This window comes from Bufo bufo, chromosome 2, assembly GCF_905171765.1.
Source record: "Bufo bufo chromosome 2, aBufBuf1.1, whole genome shotgun sequence".
NCBI classification, from domain to species: domain Eukaryota; kingdom Metazoa; phylum Chordata; class Amphibia; order Anura; family Bufonidae; genus Bufo; species Bufo bufo.
In genome coordinates, this window is record NC_053390.1 from 156896764 (window position 1) to 156916116 (window position 19353).

Genomic DNA, 19353 nt, shown 5'->3' on the forward strand with positions numbered 1-19353 from the left:
AAAAAGGCACAGTAACAGGTCTTTGAGAGACAGAATTTTTGCTGTTTCTTAGGTGTTCAAATACTTATGTTCAGCAGTGCAAGACAAATAAATTATTTAAAAATCATACAATGTGATTTCCTGATTTTTTTTTATTTTTTATTCTATCTTTCAAAGTGGGAATGCACCTACAATGTGAATTTCAGACCCCTCCATGATTTCTAAGTGGGAGAACTTGCAAAATCGCAGGTGTTCAAATACTTCTGTTCCTCACTGTATAGCTGCCTCTCAAATCTATCTATATCTATATCTTTCTATTATATTCATCTATCTATCTCTAAAGCATGCATACATTGACCAATATCCTGAACAACATAAGTCCTGTTTTTATCAAATCACCGTATTTGCTAAAGTTTTCCCCCTATAAACCAACTCTTTCCGCTTTCTAATTCCATGTGTGTAAATTCACAGTATGAAGGCAGGAACATTAAGTGTAATAAAGAAAAATTATGGTCTATAGCAGCAGACTCAGTGATTTCCGTTAATTTATGTCTAGAAAGTCGCATTTTCTCCGTAGAAATTCCTGTAGAGCAGAGCCGCATATATCTAATGATGTGGAAAAACTCGAGCAAATATCTCTGTGAGGAATGAATCTAATTTTCCTTTTTAAAGGTAGTCAGCAAGTAAAGTGAAGCTCACATAGCTAACAATGCCTATTAGAGCCCAGTGAAACAGCAGATGATCATGCTTTGCATGATGCTATTGCATGTACTGCTGTATTAGAGCTGATTAGCCTATTTAAGGTGATTAACTACCAGAGCTATACATTGCATCTTAATTCTTGATTTTGTTTATTTCATTCTAGGCCTGTCTATTAAGTATCCATTAATAACCCTACTTGAAAACAAGATGTTCTACTTCATGTATCTTTCCTGGTAAATAATTTCAAATAAATACATCTCTGTGGAACAGCGGATAATTAAAATGGCTTTTAAAAATCTCAGAGGATGAACATGCACCCAGGGGTATTTTTTCTTTTAACTAGAACTAGCTAATATTCATTATAAGTTAGCTAATGTAGAGTACAGTATAAGTACATATGACAGGGCTCTAACAGGCGGAAAAATTACCTTAAGATACTCTGCATGGTTTTAAAAAAAAAAGTTAATAATTGAAACCGCTAATTAAAAGGCTCTAAATACGTGTTTATAAAAATTGAAGCAGTTTCCAAGAAACTTCATAGAATTATACACGCATGCTTAAATTAAGTGCTGAGCTCTGAACAGAGACATATTTTAAAAAAAAGGTTTATTTAAAGAAACACTTCCATCTGAAATAGGTATTTTCAGTAGAAAACAATTTTGTAGAATTTTTGATCATTTCGACAGTACTATACCATTGAAAATGAAATACTAATTATTGTCCTTCTGTAGCAGCAGGTCCCCCCACCACACATTGCTTTGTTTGGTTGTGACCAAGGTCTGGGACAGACCGAAATCCTAGTGTCGGCCTCCTTGTGTGACTGCTGGAAATACTAAGAAAATAAGCTGAATTATTGCATAAGAATTTGAGTGCTGTGGTTACTTTCTCTATGTGGAGACATGTATTCTTACCACTGAGCACCTTGCTAAGCAATACCAGAGTGCCGACCATTTTAGAAACACAAATGATAAGAACCCCTATATGGATAGGTAACACACTGTCAGTTAACTGCTTCTGTGAGGGGAAGACCTCATCTGCAGGATAATCCTTGTGATAATAGTAGATGTAGAATTAGAATAACAGTATGACAGCTCTATTGTTTTCTTGATGGCCCTCAATAAAGATGCCCAGAGAAGAGAACTACACTTATAAGTGTAATGTGTGATGCTCTAATAGAGGTATTACTGGTTTCAGTCAAAGTCAGACTATTTGCCCTGCAAAAAGTCCAAACAAAGAGGAAATAACAAGCCAGGTCAAGAAGAAGAAAATATTGAATGACTTAAAGAAATCATATCCAGAAAGAGGTCCAGGATGCAATGAGTCATCATTGGTTTTGATTTCATTTTTTTTGTGGGGGGGGGGGTTGAAAAGTAGGCAGAGATTTTGTATTTGTCATAATAATTATTTAGTGGGGCTACAAACTACCAAGAAGGGAACACAAGAAGATGAATGTGCGGTGCCTATATGTGATATCTTCATGCACATAGTAATTTGGAGACGCAAAATGGGGAAAATGTACTAATCCTAGTTAATATTTAGAAAGTGTAACTTATTGGTTGACTTAACCTCTTGTTAGTTGACTGACTTGTTCCCTTGTTGAGTGAGGTCCTCAAAGTGTCTGAAATACATAATAAACACAAAAAAAGCTTTTAGCATTTAGCTCATTAGTTCACATCCAATGACATAGATAGAGTGGTGTACTTTCCATGTTCAAGTTTGCTACACTTGTGGGTGGATGTCCTGTCTATTTTGTCTACTGCCTGAATAAAAGACGAAGATTTTAGCTACCAAAAATCGTGAGTGCTGGAACTTCATTTGTTTTCATACCAGGTGTACTTTCCATGTAGTCTGACCACCTGACTCATAAGGGACCCAGGGTGGCCGGTTCTGAACTCCTTTTTTTGCTCCCGACATGAAAACACTGCTGCCATTAGGGAAAGCTCAATGCAAAAATATTTTACAGTTTCTATTGCAGTCAATTGTGTAAATTTCTATGCACTTTCTCCTTAGCAGTGGCGTCATTCAGTTTTACAATACACTACATCAGGGAAGCCTCAGTATGTGGAGATTTATCAATGTTTCTAAAGCAGTGTCTAGTGTAAATGCATTAAGAAATATGGTATTCAGAACGGACGCCATTTTTATAATGAACCTATTTTCTGATATAGAAATTGGATAAAGTGGGTAAGGTATAAGGCAACTCTTTCTGACAAATTTATTACAGTACCTAGAATCTGAGTGGGTCGGAGGGTGGGCCCATACTAAGTTTTGCTATGGGGCCCTATGGGATCTGTGTATGTTACGGCAAAGATAAGCAATAATTCAATATGCAAAACAAGTATTCTCCAGTTTATTGGGTTCACGTGCTCCTATTAAGACACAGTGCTGCCCAAAAACATGTAACGATGAGCATACAAGTTATATGAAGCATCTTATGCATTCTATCACCTGTTAGGCTATTTCCAAATGCAGAAGATTTACGGAAGACATTGCTGAGTCTTTCCCAATTATCTAAATAGGCCTTGTAGAAGTCCATGCACTTTTTGCGGAAACATAGATGGATTTTCATCAGTGCGTGACTATACCCTTAGCATTCACAATAAACAGATCTTCAATTATTTGTAAAACTCCCACATTCCAATCTGATGGTGGAATTAAAGAATAATTACAGCATTTCCCTTTGAATCTGTGAAGTTTGTCTGTAATGATTCTGGCAATTGAAGCCAATACTAACTGATCATAATCCTGACACAAATCCCATTCACCTGCATTCCCTATCTGTTAGATCCTTGGATTAATACCAGATCATCTGTCCCGTAGCTTGCACTTTATCTCTAATCCTCTTTATGTAATCTTAAGAAGACCCATTCTTGCAAACAAAAGTGCCTCTTCTTTAGAGGTCACTAAAAGTTTGTCTGTGAAGTTGTCCATTGCTAGGAGCACATGATGTTTTCCAGGAATACCAATGGCGTAGTAACCATTTGTTGTCTGAAGTCTCTCCCAAGTCACTGGTTGCTTCTTCTAAATGCTGAAGGTAAATGTTTCTTTTCTTTAGTATAAAGCTAATGAAAATGATTGGCTACTGCAGCCATGGCAATATAATTAAGAAATAAGTCTGCATTATGAAAAAAACTCACAAGAAAAAAGCTTTCCAGCTCTTTTAAGAGACTCTTGCCCCCTTGTTGGACCTGCGGAGGGAAGCCTATTTACCTGCTCCTTGACACTGGGTTCCAGCTCCTTCAGTTCCCTATTGGATCAGATGCTGCTTGGAGAACACATCACTGCTGTGGCCAGCCATTGGCTGCACCAACATATGTGACACTTGTCTGTGCCAGAAGTTTACTGGAGGGGATCCGTGTCCAGCAAACGCAGTGGTAGACGTAAAGAGGCGTAACAATCAGCAGAGGGAAGGTAAGTGTGCTTCCTTCCACGGATCTGGCCGAATTTGTTAAAATGCTGGACAACCCTTTTAGGGGCAGCAGACTATCTCTATCTCCTCTGATCCAACACAGCAAAAACATCCAAAGAACAGAACTTACCTATGCCGTTGGGCATCTAGGATGTGAGGTTCAGCCAGAAGCAGAAAATCAGTATGGCTTTGTCTACAAATTATGTATATGTATGAAAGCATTACTCAGACATACAGTATGGATTAAAATGACTTTGACCTGACTGATTTATCACACAGACTAATGTATGGTTCATTTGGGTCCGGAAACATGCTGTAGTTATTAAGACAAACATTCATCATGGGTAATAGAAGATGAATTACATATAAAACTGAATATTAAATATCATGAAAGACTATTAGTTTTATTATAGTAAATATGCTAAAGGTCTACTCTGTTATATTAAAATATTGTTTTGTAAGAGAAGAATTGCAGGGGCTTAAAGGGGTCGTCTCGCTTCAGCAAATGGCATTTATCATGTAGACAAAGTTAATACAAGGCACTTACTAATGTATTGTGATTGTCCATATTGCTTCCTTTGCTGGCTTGATTAAATTTTCCATCCCATTATACACTGCTCGTTTCCATGGTTACGACCACCACTGCAGCACAGATATGAGGTTACTAGAAGGGGAGCTGCTTCGCACTAGCACCTATGTACACTTCAACGGTCCCGGCCACCAGAGAGGCCGGCGCTTTATCTCATATTGTGCAAGCACGTCCACCGCTGATGGATTGCAGAATTATTTTTCCTCAACTTCTCATTAGATATTGAATGCAATGTCTTACCTAAAACTAAAGAAATTTGGGTCCTTGGGTGTAAAGCATGAAAATTTCAAAGAACACAATGCTAATGAGCAACAAAGTAATTCTATAAGTAGATGGAGGTGTCAGCACAGATTTGTGCATGGTGCGTTGACTTGAATGACCCACCACACACGGACTCGACTGCCTGGTTCATCTGCAGTAGATCCTGTGATTAAAATTGTAGAATTATAGGCTGGACATGATGGACTTTTTGAAACCCTTTTAACTTTGTAACTACATAACTTTGTGTTATGTATTATTTATAAAGAAGTAGAGAACAACTGAGTGCAGTACCATAACCATCGCATGCTGCCTACCTGTTATCCATTATTTTAAGTTCTTCGGCCTGTGACAAATCTGTCACAAACTAACCTGTCTGAGCTCTAGTCCCTGGCTTTGGCGTGGCCGCACTGGGTGAGACGCTCTGCCAGGCAACGTCCCCCATGACGCACTGCATGGCCATGCCCCCTGATGACAAGATACTGTCCTTAGCAACAGGATGCAATGCTTTTTCTCCCCATAACGGACGGGTGCTGGAGAAGAGTGGCAATGGGCTGATTGCTCAGCTGATCTATTCATGTGTGCTAGTGTTGTGGCCAAAAGCTCATTCACACGACCGCGTCGTGTTTTGCAGTCCGCCAATTGCAAATCTGCAAAACACAGATGCCGCCCGTGTTCGTTCTGCAATTTGCTGAACGGAACAAGTCGCTCATAATAGAAATGACTATTGTGTTGTATTATCCCCTCTGTAGAGCAGCATGGGGATAATACATTGAAAAAAATGCCATGCAACTCAAGGTTGAAAAAAAACTACAAGTTTGTCTGGAATTTAATATTTCCCATAGATTTCCATGCATGCAATATTTTGAGTAGGCACTTTTTTGCCCAAAAACAAGAAGAAGAAAAAAGATCAGAATGACCAACCCCCCCCCACACACACACACACAAAATGCAGCATGCTGTATTTTTTAGACTGTGACTGTTTTAGGCCTCATCCAAATAGGTATAATTGTGTAATTTTGTAGAGTAGAAAGCTGTTTACTTTAATGACATTGCTATTAGTTTTAGAGTAAATTTGTGGCAGCAACAAGAATTGTATTGTTTGTTAGGAATACAAAGTATGCATAGTACGTCTAAAAGTACATATACTTAAATATTTGAAACTGTAGATTAAACTTTCATCCAAGGCAAGTTCGTTTTCCCCCTTGTATTGATGTGTTTGAGAGCAAGAAGAACTTGTTTGTTTTATCTTTATAGACACTTGTATCTTAATGTTTTAATAATCGGATACACAAAGGTTCCCAGGCACTGAGGAGATTATAATCTAATTTTGTCTGTGACGAAGGATGATAGTTATGATCACTGAAGAAGACCATTTGCATATTAATTTGCATAATATCATTGAAGCACCCAATTGATAATTAGAAAAATCCTCTACAATGAACAAAATGCTGGATTACAGGTGTTCAGTAGTAAAAGGATGCAATATGATATTTTGTAGCAAACACTTTATATGTAGCTAATTGATATAGTTCATGAGTTATCGAGCTTGTGTTTTCTGTGTGTTTTTAACTAAATGTCACATTCCTAGGTGAATTGAATGTGATTTCCATTTCCAGAGTGTGTAATGTGCACTTTAATTGTCCCAGGTGCTAAGATTATCATTGATTTATACTGAGCTTGTGTATTCATTGGAGCTGTGCAATGACATGGAAAGCAACAAAGGGACATCGAGGCATTGCCAACAAGTTCTCACATTTGGTTTACAGAAAAGAGAATGCCACCAGCAATAAAGCCTCAGATGTGCCATAAATAAGTGATTGTCAGTTGTAGCGCACATACAGTACTGTGCAAAATTTTTGGGCAGGTGGTGAAAAAATGCTGTAAATTAAAAATGCTTTCAGAAATAGACTTGTTACTAGTTTTATTTTAAGTGAATGAACAAAAGAGAAATCTAAATCAAAACAGTGTTTGGTTGACAACCCTTTACCTTCAAACAGCATCAATTCTTCTAGATACACTTGCACACAGTTTTTGAAGGAACTCGGTAGGGAGGTTGTTCCACACATCTTGGAGAACTAAGCACAGATCATCTGTGGATCTAGGATTGCTCAAATCCTTCTGTCTATTTATGTAATCCCAGACAAACTCAATGATGTTTAGATCAGAGCTTTGTGGGGGCCATATCCTCACTTACCAGAATCCTTGTTCTACTTTACACTGAAGATTGCAGCCACACATGGCCACTGATACTTGATTGGACTCAAAGGCTTCATAGCCACATACGAAGTCATCAGAAGTTACAAATGACACATGGTAGGTGGAGACCTTGTTACAGACTTTGTCCTAAAGTATTTGCCCAGGATTTTTCTAGTAGGCCATAAATATCTGATTGGCAGGGGCCAACAACCTGGTTAATGAGCTTTTACAGAGTAGTTCAGGTGTTGGAACTACTCAGCTTTGTCCATTGTGTAATGGATAAAGCTTGTAACTACAGTGCTGCTTCCATTCACTTCAACAGGAGCAGCACTGCAATTACCATCTCCATTCATTATACATTGGACAGAGCTGTTTAGTTCTGACACCGGAGCTACTCTGAAACAGCTGATCGGTTGGGGTACCATGAGGATTGGCCATCAATAGTAAAATCTGGAAAACCCATTTAAGGCCAAAGAACTTAAAAGGGTTGACTCACTTCAGCAAATGGCGTTGATGTAGAGAAAGTTTATACAAGGCACTTACTAATGTATTGTGATTGTCCATATTGCCTCCTTTGCAGGATTCATTCATTTTTCCATCACATTATAGGGAGGGAAGAGGAGTACCCTTCCACTAGGGAGAGGGAGGAATGGTGACCCCAGCTCACCTAGCACTGGCACCTGGCGGCCCTGACATCCCTAGACGGGCTGCTAACCCATACACCAATCACACGCCTCGTTCCTGGCTTACCCTGAAATAAGCCCTATGTAGTGAGTAGGGCGGTGGGAGCACTAGTCCTCACCACTGACACCTAGGGTAACAACAGGGAAAGGACAAACACCATAAACACCACAAACAATCCCCGAAGGGAGACAACAACAGGAGTGAATCAGGGATCCAACAGCTCCAGTTCCAACGGCTCCACAGCAACAGTTGTCCATCTGAGGTCAGAATAGAAGATTTGGAAGGAAGATCTATATTTGGCAACAAAGGAAGCAGAAAAGGAAAATATACAGGGAGTGCAGAATTATTAGGCAAGTTGTATTTTTGAGGATTAATTTTATTATTGAACAACAACCATGTTCTCAATGAACCCAAAAAACTCATTAATATCAAAGCTGAATATTTTTGGAAGTAGTTTTTAGTTTGTTTTTAGTTTTAGCTATTTTAGGGGGATATCTGTGTGTGCAGGTGACTATTACTGTGCATAATTATTAGGCAACTTAACAAAAAACAAATATATACCCATTTCAATTATTTATTTTTACCAGTGAAACCAATATAACATCTCAACATTCACAAATATACATTTCTGACATTCAAAAACAAAACAAAAACAAATCAGTGACCAATATAGCCACCTTTCTTTGCAAGGACACTCAAAAGCCTGCCATCCATGGATTCTGTCAGTGTTTTGATCTGTTCACCATCAACATTGCGTGCAGCAGCAACCACAGCCTCCCAGACACTGTTCAGAGAGGTGTACTGTTTTCTCTCCTTGTAAATCTCACATTTGATGATGGACCACAGGTTCTCAATGGGGTTCAGATCAGGTGAACAAGGAGGCCATGTCATTAGATTTTCTTCTTTTATACCCTTTCTTGCCAGCCACGCTGTGGAGTACTTGGACGCGTGTGATGGAGCATTGTCCTGCATGAAAATCATGTTTTTCTTGAAGGATGCAGACTTCTTCCTGTACCACTGCTTGAAGAAGGTGTCTTCCAGAAACTGGCAGTAGGACTGGGAGTTGAGCTTGACTCCATCCTCAACCCGAAAAGGCCCCACAAGCTCATCTTTGATGATACCAGCCCAAACCAGTACTCCACCTCCACCTTGCTGGCGTCTGAGTCGGACTGGAGCTCTCTGCCCTTTACCAATCCAGCCACGGGCCCATCCATCTGGCCCATCAAGACTCACTCTCATTTCATCAGTCCATAAAACCTTAGAAAAATCAGTCTTGAGATATTTCTTGGCCCAGTCTTGACGTTTCAGCTTGTGTGTCTTGTTCAGTGGTGGTCGTCTTTCAGCCTTTCTTACCTTGGCCATGTCTCTGAGTATTAGACACCTTGTGCTTTTGGGCACTCCAGTGATGTTGCAGCTCTGAAATATGGCCAAACTGGTGGCAAGTGGCATCTTGGCAGCTGCACGCTTGACTTTTCTCCGTTCATGTTCAGTTATTTTGCTCCTTGGTTTTTCCACACGCTTCTTGCGACCCTGTTGACTATTTTGAATGAAACGCTTGATTCTTCGATGATCACGCTTCAGAAGCTTTGCAATTTTAAGAGTGCTGCATCCCTCTGCAAGATATCTCACTATTTTTGACTTTTCCGAGCCTGTCAAGTCCTTCTTTTGACCCATTTTGCCAAAGGAAAGGAAGTTGCCTAATAATTATGCACACCTAATATAGGGTGTTGATGTCATTAGACCACACCCCTTCTCATTACAGAGATGCACATCACCTAATATGCTTAATTGGTAGTAGGCTTTTGAGCCTATACAGCTTGGAGTAAGACAACATGCATAAAGAGGATGATGTGGTCAAAATACTCATTTGCCTAATAATTCTGCACGCAGTGTATAGTAGCTGAGAGTGGCTGAGAGGAAAAGCTACACATTCCTAAATGGGACAAAAAGTATTGCAAACCTAAGCAGGAAAACCTGGACCGGAATCTATTCTCACCATTAGGTCATGGAGCGATCTCTTGAGAAAATAAGCGTGTAGCCACTCACTGCGATCTTCTGATCCCAGGCACAACAGGGTCAGCGACAGGTCGTGACATGACCACTTTGCAACCCAGCAGCAGTGGCCGTGCTTGCACACTATAGGAAAAAGTGCTAGTCTGTGCACTCCTGCGGTTGCGACCACCAGGGAGACCGGTACTTTTTCCTATAGTGTGCATGCATGGCCACTGTTGATGGATTACATGGTGGTCATAACCCCTGGACACAAACAGTGTATAATGCTATGAAAAAATTAATGAAGCCAACAAAGGAGGCAATATGGACAATCACAATACATTAGTAAGTGCTTTGTCTACATGATACATGTCATTTGCTGAAGTGAGACAACCCCTTTAAGGTTACACCTCTGCTGCTAGAGAAAGGAGGCAACTGTAACCCACAGTTTGAGATTGTGCATGTCTCTGCCTTTTCTAGTGTGTGGTTTTAAAAGGGACAAATGGACATGTACTAAATGGGGACTTTGTGTCTCCTCAAAAGAGTTTTTCTTTAGGTGCATTGATTCATGGGTCATTTCAAAACTTTCATAATGAGTGTGGTACATAGCCACAGTCTCCACGTTTATTAATTCATACAGATTACAGAATCATTTTTACTCCTGAACATAGCTTGGATTAGCTGTAAAATATTTTTATTACACATGAAATTTTCATTAATTTATTTTAATTTGGAAATAGTGTGCCTACATTTGTTTCACCAGCTAAACAAGTTCAACTTCAAAGTCTTATTATGAGTATAGGATGACAATCGGGCAATAAGGTTAACCAGCCTTTCTCAGTGTGAAAAACAATTAAAGTGGTTTCCCAGTCTACATCAACATCCTTCAAAATTAGCATTTATGAAATTAGTTGTAATTTTGTAATTTAGTTTTCTACCTGTATTGCTCTTATCTCCAGGGCTGTGGTCAAATGACCATGTCCTGAGTGATTCTTTTGAGATTTGGTTCAGTTTAGGTTCACCAAATTTGTTAAAAAGTTTGGTTCGGACCTGAATCGACTCTACCCAAACTAAAGTGTCACCAATTGCCCTGGAAATTGGTACATAACACCTTCTAGTCTCCTAGGACTCTCTTTTCATAGATTTTATAATTTTTTTTTGCTCTTTCTCGATTCCCCCCTCCTTTCACCCTAGCCATGCTCTTGAACGCAATAACAGCAATGGTAAATCATGTCTAAGTGACTCTGACATACTGTACATAGCTACGGCTAAATGCATGTTTGATGGCATTAACAAACAGCATATTATAAAGCACACCGCACCAGCACATATGTTATGCTTTTTCATAGTCCAAAGCTTTAAAAAATTGTTATTGGGGGCAGATAGTGTTTAAACACACACACTGTTATGGGATAAAAAAAAACTGTGAATTGTTGGGGGACCAAGCATTCATACAACACACATGTGCTACTTGTCAGAAGAAAGAGTAGCTGTAACGGATGATGTTGCAGATAGCTGGAAGTTATGGATAAACATCCGACTGGCTTGATCCCAAACTAAGGAGCATAAAGGTGACCCCTATAAAACCCTAAGAGCTCACCCTGACTGCTAAGCACATACAAGGGTCTCAGAGATAGACGATTGCATGCCCTCGTACCTAGACTGTGTGACACCTGAAAACCCTATAATAGTGAGGGGACATGGCCACCGGCTCCCTGCACTTAATACGGAGGGAGGCAGGGTCACCTAGAATCAAGCCAGCAAGGAAACACAATACATGAAAGGACTTATCTGAACAAGCAGTACCAGAAGTCTCCAGCAGTGAACACTCCAATCCAGGAAGTAGTATGAACCGCAAAGTGAGGCAGTATGGGAGGGAATATAAAGGGAGGCAATTAGTGTAAATAGGTGATAGCTGGGAGAAGGAAAGGGGATGACTAAGTGAAACCAAAACAAAGAACATCATGCAAGAGGTACAGAAGAACGTCTGCCAGACCTTCTCAGAGAGCTGGCAGTGACAGTAGCTTGTTGGGGCCAAGTCTCTAAAAATTGTCCCTTAACAGGGGCAGAATACACACGATTGTCCAAAGAAAAAGTGTCTCATTCTGAATGATCCTAGAAAAGCCGGAAAATGATGGTAGGCAGGCAACATGATGGTAAGCCGGCAGGCAGCAACAGTTGCAAAATGAGACACCATTAAAAAGGCCAGATCTATTAATCTGCCTCAGCTGGAGGAGTGTGAAAATCCTCCTGAATCCAGGCTTGGTTCATTTTGATCTCAAGATGTGGATGCACCCTCAAAAGATTATAAACATGAGGTATTAGTTGATATTTTGGAAAAAATGCATAGGTTCACAAGCTATAATAAACTTCACAACTTCATTGTGAAGTTTATTCTTGATTTAAGGGTTTAGCCCATTACCTAGTTATTATAGTCTGACCGACTACAATTGGTTGTGTTGTAATAGGTTCACAACCTGTCGCAAGAGTCTTCATTGCTTTGCAAGTTTCAACACTGAAAGCAATTCACTGAAAATGGTATAACAATTACAACAAGTGATGAGCGGTAGGGGCAATATTCGACTTTGCGATATTTAGCGAATATTTGGTCAAATATTCGTCCTATATTCGCGAATTCATAATCTCCAGTCATTATTTTCTTGACTGCGAAAATCGGCAATCGGAAAATTCACGACACGAAAATTTGCGATCCTCACTACTCCTAAAGTCAAAGATATTGCAGCCTTCTCATTGTCCCACAAGCAAGAAGCAGTGAGGGATCATGGGTAATGGTGAAAAAAAAATCTAGAATATTCGCGATTACGAAGATAGCACTATAGTCTAGATATTCACGAATTCTCGAAGTGCCAATATTCGCGATAAAAATTTATGTTTAGAATATTCGCGATCAACAATAATTACAACATGTTATTTAAAAAAAAGCAGAGAAGAAGTGCAGTGAGCGAGTGATTTCATCATGTATCAGTGAATTTGGCCTTTTTTTTTATAGTGATAGGCTTGTAGAGATGCAATAAAAGAAAGGAGGTTCTGCTTCGGCGCAAGTCCACAATGGAGACAGTCTCAATGGAATAGATTCTTCCTCTTTAATGGAAACAACGCGTTTCGGGGATTAAAACTTCCCCTTCATCCGGTTTCATAATATTATGGAGAGTGTTCTTGATCTGGCCAACTGTTGTGGAGGGTGTTTTCTTCACCAAGGAAAGTATTATTCGTCATCCACCACAGTTGTTTTCTGTGGTCTTCCGGGTCTTTTGGTGTTGCTGAGCTCACCGATGCATTCCTTCTTTTTAAGAATGTTCCAAACAGTTGTTTTGGCCACGCCTAATGTTTTTGCTATCTCTCTGATGGGTTTGTTTTGTTTTTTCAGCCTAATGATGGCTTGCTTCACTGATAGTGACAGCTCTTTGGATCACATCTTGAGAGTTGACAGCAACAGATTCCAAATGCAAATAGCACACTTGAAATGAACTCTGGACCTTTTATCTGCTCATTGTAATTGGGATAATGAGGGAATAACACACACCTGGCCATGGAACAGCTGAGAAGCCAATTGTCCCATTACTTTTGGTTCCTTAACAAGTGGGAGGCACATATGCAAACTGTTGTAATTCCTACACCGTTCACCTGATTTGGATGTAATTACCCTCAAATTAAAGCTGACGTTCTGCAGTTAAAGCATCTTGTTTGTTTCATTTCAAATCCATTGTTGTGGTGTATACAGTAGAGTCAAAAATGTTACAATTGTATCGATGTCCCAATATTTATGGACCTGACTGTATATAATTTTATCTGTATATACATACTATCCTATTGTGCACCCCTTTCTCTTCCATTCTCTATTCCCCTCATTCGCTTGAGAGGAATTTAGATTTGTCCAATACACAGAGGCTTGTAGAGATGACCATGACTGGACTTCAGCTCTCCTGTATAGATAACATAGTAAATTAGGAAGAAAGAGAGGTCTGCAGTATTACAGGCTGAGTTTAATTAGAAAAGCTCTTTACTTGTAGATCTAACTTTACTTGTAGAGCATTTATGACTATATTTGTCGATGTATGAAAATATCTACAATAAATGGTTTCAATATAGAATGTGTCGGCAGATAAGAACCAAATACTATCTATAGGATATTGCCGATGAATGAGAGTGCAAGCTATATACAATATAGTATTATTCACTCTATAACTGACAATGGGCAGTCAATCAGTGAGAAATTAGAACACCTTTTTTTTTTTCCATTTATCAGTTATAGATAAGCCATTGAATGTATCTACCGATTAAACTGGCTGACATGTTACATGTGCGCTTGTCAGCTGAAGGCATCTGTGTTGGTCCCATTTTCATATATGCTCACATTGCTGAGTTCTAATATATGCAAATGAGCCTCTAGGAGCAACGGTGGCATTGCCCTTAGGCCCTAATGCACACGGCCATACACTTGAACATGTTCTATTTTTTTACGGTGTGGACGGATCACGGACCCATTCAAGTTGAATGGGTCTCGATCCATCCCGGCTGCCGCATGGACGTTGCCCGTGCATTGAGGACCGCAAATTGCGGTCCACAATGCACGGAACAGCCATACAACGGCCGTGTGCATGAGGCCTTACTCCTAAAGGGCCAGCTCCCTCTGTAACTGCCGCACTCTCTGCATTTTGATTAAATGGCCAAGCAACTGTGATCACTTTAGGACTGACTGTCTATGTCAATCAAAATGTGGAGGACGCGGCAGTTGCAGAAAAAGCAGAGCCTCTAGGTGTAAGAGCATCGCCCCCATTTTTCCTAGATGCTCATCTGCATATATTAAAACAATATTTGCAGCAATGCGGGCACATTTGAACATGCGACCAACACAGATGCCTTCAGCTGCCAAGTCCACATGTAACAGGTCAGCCAGTGACATAGGTAGAAATCTGCTGACAAATGCCGCTTAAAATCCCAGGCAACTGTGATGTCATATTAGTTGTCAAAAAGGTTATAGCCTTACACCAGGGCTAGACTGGCAAAAGTTTAATGGAAAAGAAACTGGTAACAATTATGTGCTTCATATTTTTATAGCTAATTTAAGTATGTTATAGCTATTTTATGTATTCCTAAAACATGTCAATGGAACCTATTTCCAAGTGCTGTAATGCTTTAACCGCCTCCGGACCGCCTAACGCAGATTCGCGTTCCGGAGGCGGCAGCCCTGCGCAGAGTCACGCATATATGCGTCATCTCGCGCGAGCCGAGATTTCCTGTGAACGCGCGCACACAGGCGCGCGCGCTCACAGGAACGGAAGGTAAGAGAGTGGATCTCCAGCCTGCCAGCGGGGATCGTTTGCTGGCAGGCTGGAGATGTGATTTTTTTTAACCCCTAACAGGTATATTAGACGCTGTTTTGATAACAGCGTCTAATATACCTGCTACCTGGTCCTCTGGTGGTCCCCTTTGTTTGGATCGACCACCAGAAGACACAGGTAGCTCAGTAATATGTTGCACCAAGCACCACTACACTACACCCCCCCCCTGTCACTTATTAACCCCTTATTCACCCTTGATCACTCTTGATCACCCCTGATCACCCCATATAGACTCCCTGATCACCCCCCTGTCATTGATTACCCCCCTGTCATTGATCACCCCCCTGTAAAGCTCCATTCAGATGTCCTCATGATTTTTACGGATCCACTGATAGATGGATCGGATCCGCAAAACGCATACGGACGTCTGAATGGAGCCTTACAGGGGCGTGATCAATGACTGTGGTGATCACCCCATATAGACTCCCTGATCACCCCCCTGTCATTGATTACCCCCCTGTCATTGATCACCCCCCTGTAAAGCTCCATTCAGATGTCCGCATGATTTTTACGGATCCACTGATAGATGGATCGGATCCGCAAAACGCATACGGACGTCTGAATGGAGCCTTACAGGGGCGTGATCAATGACTGTGGTGATCACCCCATATAGACTCCCTGATTACCCCCCTGTCATTGATCACCCCCCTGTAAAGCTCCATTCAGATGTCCGCATGATTTTTACGGATCCACTGATAGATGGATCGGATCCGCAAAACGCATACGGACGTCTGAATGGAGCCTTACAGGGGCGTGATCAATGACTGTGGTGATCACCCCATATAGACTCCCTGATCACCCACCTGTCATTGATTACCCCCCTGTCATTGATCACCCCCCTGTAAAGCTCCATTCAGATGTCCGCATGATTTTTACGGATCCACTGATAGATGGATCGGATCCGTAAAACGCATACGGACGTCTGAATGGAGCCTTACAGGGGCGTGATCAATGACTGTGGTGATCACTCCATATAGACTCCCTGATCACCCCCCTGTCATTGATTACCCCCCTGTCATTGATCACCCCCCTGTAAAGCTCCATTCAGATGTCCGCATGATTTTTACGGATCCACTGATAGATGGATCGGATCCGCAAAACACATACAGGCATCTCCCTGGAGCCTTCCGGGGGGGTGATCACCCCATATAGACTCCCTGATCACCCCCCTGTCATTGATCACCCCCCCTGTCAGGCTGCATTCAGATGTCCGTATGATTTTTACGGATCCACGGATACATGGATCGGATCCGCAAAACACATACGGACATCTGAATGGAGCCTTATAGGGGGTGATCAATGACAGGGGGGTGATCATCCCATATAGACTCCCTGATCACCCCCCTGTCATTGATCACCCCCCTGTCATTGATCACCCCCCTGTAAGGCTCCATTCAGACATTTTTTTGGCCCAAGTTAGCGGAAATTATTATTTTTTTCTTACAAAGTCTCATATTCCACTAACTTGTGTCAAAAAATTAAATCTCACATGAACTCACCATACCCCTCACGGAATCCAAATGCGTAAAAATTTTTAGACATTTATATTCCAGACTTCTTCTCACGCTTTAGGGCCCCTAGAATGCCAGGGCAGTATAAATACCCCACATGTGACCCCATTTCGGAAAGAAGACACCCCCAGGTATTCCGTGAGGGGCATATTGAGTCCATGAAAGATTGAAATTTTTGTCCCAAGTTAGCGGAAAGGGAGACTTTGTGAGAAAAAAATAAATAAAATCATTTTCCGCTAACTTGTGCCAAAAAAAAAAAAAATTCTATGAACTCGCCATGCCCCTCATTGAATACCTTGGGGTGTCTTCTTTCCAAAATGTGGTCACATGTGGGGTATTTATACTGCCCTGGCATTTTAGGGGCCCTAAAGCGTGAGAAGAAGTCTGGGATCCAAATGTCTAAAAATGCCCTCATAAAAGGAATGTGGGGCCCTTTGCACAGCTAGGCTGCAAAAAAGTGTCACACATCTGGTATCGCCGTACTCAGGAGAAGTTGGGCAATGTGTTTACTTTTGGGGTGTCATTTTACATATACCCATGCTGGGTGAGATAAATATCTTGGTCAAATGCCAACTTTGTATAAAAAAAAAAGGGAAAAGTTGTCTTTTGCCGAGATTTTTCTCTCACCCAGCATGAGTATATGTAAAAATACACCCCAAAACACATTGCCCAACTTCTCCTGAATACGGCGATACCACATGTGTGACACTTTTTTGCAGCCTAGGTGGGCAAAGGGGCCCACATTCCAAAGAGCACCTTTAGGATTTCACAGGTCATTTACCTACTTACCACACATTAGGGCCCCTGGAAAATGCCAGGGCAGTATAACTACCCCACAAGTGACCCCATTTTGGAAAGTAAACACCCCAAGGTATTCTGTGAGGGGCATGGCGAGTTCCTAGAATTTTATATTTTTTGTCACAAGTTTTTTTTATTTTTTTTTCCTTACAAAGTCTCATATTCCACTAACTTGTGACAAAAAATAAAAACTTCCATGAACTCACTATGCCCATCAGCGAATACCTTGGGGTGTCTTCTTTCAAAATGGGGTCACTTGTGGGGTAGTTAGACTGCCCTGGCATTCTAGGGGCCCAAATGTGTGGTAAGAAGTTTGAAATCAAAATGTGTAAAAAATGACCGGTGAAATCCGAAAGGTGCTCTTTGGAATGTGGGCCCCTTTGTCCACCTAGGCTGCAAAAAAGTGTCACACATCTGGTATCTCCGTATTCAGGAGAAGTTGGGGAATGTGTTTTGGGGTGTCATTTTACATATACCCATGCTGGGTGAGAGAAATATCTTGGCAAAAGACAACTTTTCCCATTTTTTTATACAAAGTTGTCTTTTGCCAAGATATTTCTCTCACCCAGCATGGGTATATGTAAAATGACACCCCAAAACACATTCCCCAACTTCTCCTGAATATGGAGCTACCACATGTGTGACACTTTTTTGCAGCCTAGGTGGGCAAAGGGGCCCACATTCCAAAGAGCACCTTTCGGATTTCACCAGCCATTTTTTGCAGAATTTGATTTCAAACTCCTTACCACACATTTGGGCCCCTAGAATGCCAGGGCAGTATAAATACCCCACAAGTGACCCTATTTTGGAAAGAAGACATCCCAAGGTATTCGCTGATGGGCATAGTGAGTTCATGGAAGTTTTTATTTTTTGTCACAAGTTAGTGGAATATGAGACTTTGTAAGAAAAAAATAAATAAAAAAATCATCATTTTCCGCTAACTTGTGACAAAAAATAAAAAGTTCTATGAACTCACTATGCCCATCAGCGAATACCTTAGGGTGTCTACTTTCCGAAATGGGGTCATTTGTGGGGTGTTTGTACTGTCTGGCCATTGTAGAACCTCAGGAAACATGACAGGGTGCTCAGAAAGTGAGAGCTGCTTCAAAAAGCGGAAATTCACATTTTTGTACCATAGTTTGTAAACGCTATAACTTTTACCCAAACCATTTTTTTTTTTTACCCAAACATTTTTTTTTTATTAAAGACATGTAGAACAATAAATTTAGAGCAAAATTTATATATGGATGTCGTTTTTTTTTGCAAAATTTTACAACTGAAAGTGAAAAATGTCATTTTTTTGCAAAAAAATCGTTAAATTTCGATTAATAACAAAAAAAGTAAAAATGTCAGCAGCAATGAAATACCACCAAATGAAAGCTCTATTAGTGAGAAGAAAAGGAGGTAAAATTCATTTGGGTGGTAAGTTGCATGACCGAGCAATAAACGGTGAAAGTAGGGTAGGTCAGAAGTGTAAAAAGTGGCCTGGTCTTTCAGGGTGTTTAAGCTATGGGGGCTGAGGTGGTTAAAGCAATTACCCCCCCCCCCCAAAAAAAAAAAAAAAAACCTAAGGGGGAGAGTTATCAAAACCGGTATAATGGGAAACTGCAATAGTTGCCCATAGCAACCAATCAGATTCCACCTTTCATTTTCAAAAGGAGCACTGAAAAATGAAAGGTGGAATATTTCCTTTACACCAGCTTTGAATTTTTTTTCAAGTGTACGAAATCCCAGGAGATCAAAGAGAAAATAATATTTAAAATGAATGTGGAATCCTCTCCAATATTATTTAAGTGTCTGCTAATGAGGCCACTACGAGGAAAATAGAATATTAAAGTGTGGATATTGGAGATTAAAGAGTAATATAGT